Source organism: Cebidichthys violaceus, unplaced genomic scaffold (genome assembly GCF_023349555.1).
Source record: "Cebidichthys violaceus isolate CVI_PGR_0920_01 unplaced genomic scaffold, fCebVio1.0.p SCAF_15, whole genome shotgun sequence".
In the NCBI taxonomy this organism is placed as follows: domain Eukaryota; kingdom Metazoa; phylum Chordata; class Actinopteri; order Perciformes; family Stichaeidae; genus Cebidichthys; species Cebidichthys violaceus.
The window spans coordinates 1,656,914-1,664,848 of NW_027176318.1; the positions used below are offsets into that span (position 1 = coordinate 1,656,914).

Here is a 7,935-nt window from a genome sequence, read left to right on the forward strand (position 1 = left end):
AAAAAATGGATTTTAACAAATTTGTGATCCAAATTTGAGAGAAATGTGCACAGAAAGAAATTTTTCAATTGTTTAGTTCAACTCATATTATACTCATTTACCTCAATAAGAAAAGAGAGCTCCCTTTTGTGCTTTGAATTTGAATTGATTTACACTTGTATGTTGCCGTCACTGCTGAACCAATGATTAGACTGGTAGACATGTTGAACACAACCATGAAAGTATTAATATTCAATAATCATATTGTTTATTAGTCGTATTGGCCCTCGTCTGCAGGTCAAACATCAAAGTATCCATTTTAAATTCATTCACAGATTGCCCTGAAGCTATTATTTATAATAAAAACATACTTTCTGATTTTATCCTTTATTGCATAAATGTGGTATGAGAATGTGCAAAGGTCTCCCTGTCATTAAGCCAACTGTATGGACCCTATACACATGTCTGAGCAGGAAATTCTGCTCAGACATGTGTATAGCGTCCATACAGTTGGCTTAATAAAAATATGGATGGAATTGATGTCAATCTATCGTTTTGAAAGTGAAATAATTTTGATTCAGATCTAAAAATGGCACTGAGAGATGATCTGTGCTCGTGGAGAAGGGGAGTTCTTCTTCTCATAACTGCCTTCCCACCAGGAGTGTACCAGTACAGAGCCGAGGAAATGGGTTTTAGTTTCTAATCTCTGGGTTTGTCAGTGCGGCGGCTGGGAAAGGCCTCTGGAGTGACATCCAGGAGTTGTGTGTTTTTTTAAAGTGCAGCAGAATGTCGAGACCACAGCCGATCCTCCGGCTGAGGACGACGTGTCCCGGGGTTCCGTATTTTATATCCACAGGCCCGTCTCTTTGTCCGTTTTGAAGAAGACAAAAACAACGTAATCCACCGTCGAATCCAGGCATTCTTTAAAAAAACCCTCTAATTCAGAACCTCGTCTCATGTTTCTCCTTGAAGTTACAAACAGGCCTCAAGTGAGGAAGCAAAAGCCTCTTTTCCCCCCATTTTGTCGCGTTAATTAAAAGCTTCATTTCACATTTCAATTTCAAAAAGAGGGATTTATTCATATTTGCAGCCACATTTTATTGACAGAAACAAAGCACACTTACAGGGGAAAATGACATTCTCATCACTGCTGTTGTTGAAATGATTGAAATGCATGCAGCACTTTGGCCCTGGTTAGTTGAAAACAATCAGCATCATCATCATCCTCATCAGTAGCAGCATGCCATTAGTAGAGAGCAGCTTACATTAGTGCACCACAACAACCACAACAGCTTTTAGACTGCAGAGAAAGACGAGGAGAGACGGCATTCGCGTGAGGTGAGCGGCGCCGAGACGCCGAGATGCTCAGTTTGTTTCGTCATCACAGAGACTTGTCCGTCAACAACGTGTCTGGCGGCACGGCGGCTCTTTCGCAACAGTTTGGAAACAAAGCAGAGGCGATCCGAATACAGGCTGGCACACGGAGAATGACACAGAGACAGCACTTTATACCACGTCACCGTCACCGACAAGCCTCTTTCATAACGTTACAGGTCCATAAATGTAACGAGATTGGAGTTTTGGTAGCATCTTGATGTGTTAAATCCCCAGAGTTTAAAGGTTAAACGTCATCTAAAAGGCTTGCAGTGCATCAGTGGAGGTGAGGATAAAGCGTTCGCATGATGCACAACGTCTGGATCACGCAACCCACAGAGACAGAGAGAGAGACACAGGAGACACACAGCGAGGGGACGTCCACACCATCTGTAACAATCAACACTCGAATGCAGGGGAGGAACCGTGTGTGTGTGCGTGTGTGTGTGTGTGTGTGTGTGTGTGTGTGTGTGTGTGTGTGTGTGTGTGTGTGTGTGTGTGTGTGTGTGTGTGTGATTTCCACAAATGCTCTATTTTACGTCCTCCTACACACATTTTAGCGCTTCGCTTTGTTTGCTTCCTGAAGAAAAAAGGGAACAATAATTATCAGCTAAGCCAAGTGCTAAACATGTAATTGTGTTATTTGAATAATCTTCAATGGTAATGGCCCGGGATGATTTGTGTGTAATTGCAATCACGAGCACTACTGACTGACTCTGCGGCTGACTTTAAAATCAACTCACGCCCGGAAAGATTCTGTATTGTGACGATTGAACAGGCAGCGAAATGGACTCGTCTGATACGACATCAATGGGATCGATAGGAAGGTTGGAGATTCCCTTACATCCACGAGCCTGTAGGTAAGAGGGAATCTCCAGCATACGATCGTGGGAAGTAAAGCTGGGTATCAGTGGTGGAAACCGACTGAAACAACCCAGTGCCAAGTCGAATTGAAACGTCTCCAGACAAACAACACCTGCAATCAATCCTTTCTGGGCCCAGCGTCTTTAAAAAAAATATTTGACGAAAATCAATTAAATGCAACTTGTGATTGGCCCTTCAGTACAGCCGCTACAACCCATACAGTCAGTGGAGTGTGAAGTTCAGCGTGCCAAGATACCACCAAAAACGACGGAAAGTATGGCTTTAGCGTGCGATTAAGATAAACGCAGTGGTAGTGGCATTTTACACAACTGCATGCTTCCATTAACATGAAGGGAATCGGATGAAAAAGAGAAAAGAAAAAGGGTGAAAACGAAGAACTCCGTTGGTGTCGGCACTGGTACCGTCATTCTCCAAAGGACGCCCGGCCCCTAATGGGGAGCGACATGTGTGAGGGGCATGGCCTGCGCCAGTAGAGCTGATCCTGTTATGTGTTTAAATGGATTTTACATGGGTGTTAGGGTTCAGAATGTGCAATCAGACATGGAGAGGCGATCCATATTCATGGTGCGTCGGCGCCGTGAAAGCTGCTTCAAGGCCATTTGAGCAGGGAAGGAATAGTTTATCTAGACGCCTCTCTCCTCAATGCATAAGTCGAGCTGTTGACCGCTCACGGTGGACATTTTGTTTTCTCAGCCGTGTGTGTGTGTGTGTGTGTGTGTGTGTGTGTGTGTGTGTGTGGGTAAGTGTGTGCGTGTGTGTGTGGGTAAGTGTGTGCGTGTGTGTGTGGGGATCAGCGGCAGCAGAAGCAGCGTTACACGTGGCGTAAACCTCACCGCAATAAACGTCATTTGAGGAAGCATTTTGCATGAAAAAGGAAGCCAGAAGGGGGTGAGGGGGAGGGTAACGCCTCTCGACTCAGCCCCCCCCCCCCCATAATAAATGTGCTACATGGAGTTGAATAAGAGGAGGCTCCGCTCTGTAACCAAAGCCAGAGGAAATGCAGCATCATACTGTCATGCTGGCTCCTCATCAAACATTGCAGGCCTGCTCACACCGATCACGGCCACGCTAATATCTACGGACGCCAACAGCTAAGTCAATATTTTGTTCATTCTTAGATCTTGTCGTAAATTGAGCAAAATCTAAAGAAGTGTTTCGAGGTATTTTCATCATGGCGAGGCCTGACCCAGCTCTCTGAACTATCCCAATGAAGCTAAATGAATTATCAGATTGTTTACATGATTACTTACATGAAGACAGTTAAGTTTTCTGAAAACGGCCTTTAAAGAGATGCTTTGTTAAATAACATGTATTAAATGTTTACAGGTGAATAGAGTAAAAAAAATAACTAATAGATATAAACAGTCGATTTCTGACATTATCATAATTATTTTTTTAATTTTTAAATCGCCAATTGATGCATTATCTAATGGTAACTTTTGGTGAATATAGGAGAAACCTACAGACCCAAACAGACGAACTGGTCAAATAAATGTTTTCTTAGTCTTAAAGAAGAAAACTAATGTAAATGTCATTTTGTTTAGGCCTGAAGATAAGATGGCTTCTGTTCAAGGACCTTTTAGTTTACAGTCATGACTAGAAATGAAACAATCAATTTGTTGATTCAGAAAATACAATTGATAACAATGAATTACTCATTTTGGTGATTGATTCAGCAAACATTCTAGTTTGTGAGGATTAGATCCTTTCCTCTGTTTGAATTGACTTTAAACTAAATATAACTAATATCTAAACTAATGGACTGTTATTACTATACTCACTATTATGTAACATTTTCTACACTAATCGACGACTGGATAAACTGAGAAAAATCATGATTGGATAATAAAGGGAGGAGTAAGTTGTAGCCTTATTGTATATAATTGTGAACTAATTATTACTCAGATGAAATCTGAAGACGTCTCCTAGGGCTCAGGGAAATTGTGACAGCCATATTTTGACTGAACGATTCATTTAATTATCACAGAAAGAAGGTAATTGAAGAGATTAATCAGAATAAAAGAAATGAAATTAGTCATTAATTAGCCTGAGTCATTCTGAACCACGTTCACAGAGGAACAGCCCTGCTAAACCACAACGCGGGCCCCGGGCCCCGGACCCCGGGCCCCGGGCCTCGGGCCCCGACAGCTCCTGGCTTCAACTGGCTTGTGATAAACAGAACATTTGATAGATAGATGATTGATAGAGAACATGCACCATTAAAGCACAATATCAACTGATATGATGAAGGCCTTCAGCTGAACAGGGTTAACAATGTATCTAGGATCACCGTGACACTTCAGTTGGTTACTGACATTAAGGAAATCATTTTTTGTGTTACAAGTTTCCTGAAAGTTTTTGTTAAAATAGGCAAATTACACTTTATCTTTTTCAATATGTGCTAATTTGCATTTCATTTCCATAAAATAAATATGGATAAAGCCAGGTTCACTATTTTTTGTTGATGTTGTTCACATATTATAGTCAAAGGTTTGTACAGAGGGGGTTTTGGATATCTCATTGTATCACTCAGTAAATCACACAATACTGTCAACAGCCAGAAGAAATGCGTTTTCTCTCCATGTTTTTATTAATAAAATGTTGTATAAATGAGACTTTGAATAATAGATGAACAAACCTCTCTGTAGAACCCTTCAGAACACAGAGAGGAATGAAGGTGTGGAGTTTGGTGAATGTAAGAGCGACTGAAGATCAGAGTCTGAGAACAAACTGAGAATTCAGAGGAAACGGCCTTTAAAGAGAGCTTTAGTGAAATGACAGACATTATGAAGACACTACAGGTGAGTAGGGTCAAATATATAACTCATATATACCAACATGAAACTACACCATTACTGACATTAAGACAATTATTTTGTATATTACATGTTATGTTTAAATATGCAAATGCTGACTTTAGGAGAAATCTAGAGACAAATTAGTAAAATAAACACCTTGATGTGTATTTAGGATGTTTTCTTTCCACTAATCTGGAAGAAGACATGAAAAAAATGAGCAGTGCAGGAAAAACAATCATTTTAGTTTGGGCTGTCTTAAAGATGGGTCCTGCTTGATTTCCTAATGCTGAAGTCTAAAAGGGGGAAAAAAAACGAATAATCAAAATAACTTTTCTTATTTCAGTTTTGCGTTCACATGTTGCATGTTCCTAAATTATATCTGTTGAGTAAAATGTGAACCTGGGGGACAAGTAGGGTTGTACAGAGTGGAGCTTTGTTGGAAAGGGGGTCAAGGTTTCAGCTTAGAAACTCAACGGAACCACAAATGCTGTTCTAAATGAGGTGACGAGAGCACTGAAGTGGATTCGATGTCAATGGTTCACACACTAGTGTGCCAAAGTTGACTCCCGCTACATGTTCAGGTTGCTGCTTGTTAAAGGGTTCACGCCAGTACTGACGGACCAATAATCAGGCCCGACCCCTCCTGCTGTGAATATGCATGTCTGTTAGTGTGCAGACGGTCATGCTGGCCTAGCATTCTGGGAACAGACACCGCTCATGCAGAGAGAGTTACACCATCACAAGTTGTCAGACGGAGAGCCAGATCTTCTCCGAGAGACCGAAAACAATCTCGGAGCAACACGTCCAACACACACACACACAAATAAAACATAAAACAAAACGCTGACCGACGCACGGTGGGACAGACGAGAGGACACTCGAACCGTGGCTCGTCACAGGGAAGAGAAAAAAAACATTGCATTGCAGTACAGATCGAAGAAGAGGTGTTTTGTTTGTTTTTCTCTTTTTGGACGGGTGGAGAGTTTGGGGGTGTGGCTTCATCCTGACAGTCCTCCGCGGGCCGGTGGGCAGTCGGGGTGAGGTGAGGTGAGGTGGGTGGGTGTGGAGGGCGGGGTGGGGGATGGGGGTAGTGCTGCTGGTGTTGGCCGAAGAGAGGACTCTCCTCGACTACGCGTATTCTTAAGCAATAACAACGTGATCCGTATTATCCACCCAAGAATACCCGTCACCGAAGAGAGTCTTTCAGAAAACCGGGGGGGAGCTAAGCCAGAAACTGCGTGAGCGGCGCCGCCGCCGCCATCGCATCATCATCATCATCACCACCGCCACCGCCATCGCCACCATGGCCATCGGCGCCGCCATCAGCAGCCCCCCCTTCAGGCCCCCCCGTGGCAAACAGACACACACACACACACAGACAGAGAAAGTGTGGCAGTGGCATCGATTGGAGACGCCTGGCTGCGGCGTGAGGCGAGGTTCCACCAATGGCTCCTCTGCAAAAGGAGAAAAATTGACAACGGTGGCGTTTTTTTTTTTCTTTTCGATCCGAGCCAGACAGCGTGTGCGGAGGGGACAAACAGCAACAAAAAAAAGGAAGGGTGTGTAAAAGCTAAGGTTAGCTTGATTCTCTAATAGGTGGAGAAGGGGGTGTGGCTCAGGCCATTCATCCCCCCCCCTGCCTCCCCCCCCCAAACGGCAAGCATCTCACCTGGACGGCTCTGCCCCCGTCTTCTGGGAGTCGTCATCCGGCGGCGACATTTGGCATCCCCGGTGGCGCCGCTCCCACTCGGCCCGACCTGGGCTTCATGAGATCTGTGGAAGGGGGGAGGGAGAGGGAGGGGTTTGGGTGTAGGGGTGTGCACACACAAGGGGGAAAGAAGCGGGGTTAGGGAGGTCAGGCCCCGGGAGCTGCCGCGGCGTGACAATAGCCCCGTGCACTCCATTAGCCAGCAACCCCCCCCGCAACACAAGCAGAGGAATCAACACATGGGTTACACCGAGGGAGGGAGGGAGGGAGGGAGGCGCCCAAGCAGAGAACTAATTTGTTTGATTATATAAAAATGGTGCGTCTTCTATGCAGCAGTGTGCGCTGCGGGCTGATCGCTGTTAAATATATATATATATATATATATATATATATATATATATTGTAAAAACATACATTCAGTGACACAGAGACACGTTTACTTCACTGAACCCCCCCCCCCCCCGAAAATGAATTCCTAAATGTTAATCCTTCTGTAATTATTATGATCCCCCCCCCTTCTTTGTTTTTGAAAAATGAAAAAGCAAGGAGTTTAAACGGCGGAGCAGGGCCATTAATAATGTATGAAAAGTTCAGGCAAATTTATTCCACTCCATTCTAATTGAACTAGCCGGCTGAATACAAAGAGCAGGCTTCAGCTAAGCCGATCCAAAATCATTCCATTGATTTGCTGCCTCTAATCAATATTCACAATTACTCCGCGGATGGTTTGGTAAAAAAAAGGAGAAAGGCTCGTCGCTGTGTGTGTGTGTGTGTGTGTGTGTGTATTGGCATAATTTATATTACCGGTTTTATTAAAGCAGAAGATATTGATGGGGAGAGAAAATGCGTTTTAAATGTTTAACATAAAAAAAAGTAAATTAAAAGACTAACTGAGTGGATTTGCGGTGGAATTGGTGCATAAAACACAGACGCTCATTATTCTGGATGAAAAATTGAAACTCTGCAGAGGTGCTGAAGCTGGATGGACAAATTGACGGACAGAATCAACAGCCCCGAGCAGGGTGGAGGGGTGGACGGATAGGGAAAAGAGAGGAAAAAGAGAGGAGGAGGAGGAGGGTAAACAAAGAACGAACAGATGAAGAAGATAAGAAGAAAGCAGATGAGATGCTAATCCACAAGTTTGGTTTTCCTCTTTTTTTTTTTTCCATCCTCTACTCAGCCGGCCCATGG

At 43.7% G+C, this 7,935-nt stretch overlaps 1 long non-coding RNA gene across 1 annotated transcript in view; it reads right to left on the minus strand.

Moving 5' to 3' along the window:
* Positions 1-518: 518 nt before the first annotated feature.
* LOC137871699 (uncharacterized) overlaps positions 519-7,935 on the minus strand; it is a 9,064-nt gene continuing 1,647 nt past the window's right edge. The window contains exons 2-3 of the long non-coding RNA XR_011102834.1: positions 6,706-6,809; positions 519-6,490 (exon numbers count right to left, since the gene is read on the minus strand). This is a non-coding gene — a long non-coding RNA (uncharacterized lncRNA). The remainder of the gene's footprint in view (positions 6,491-6,705; positions 6,810-7,935) is intronic.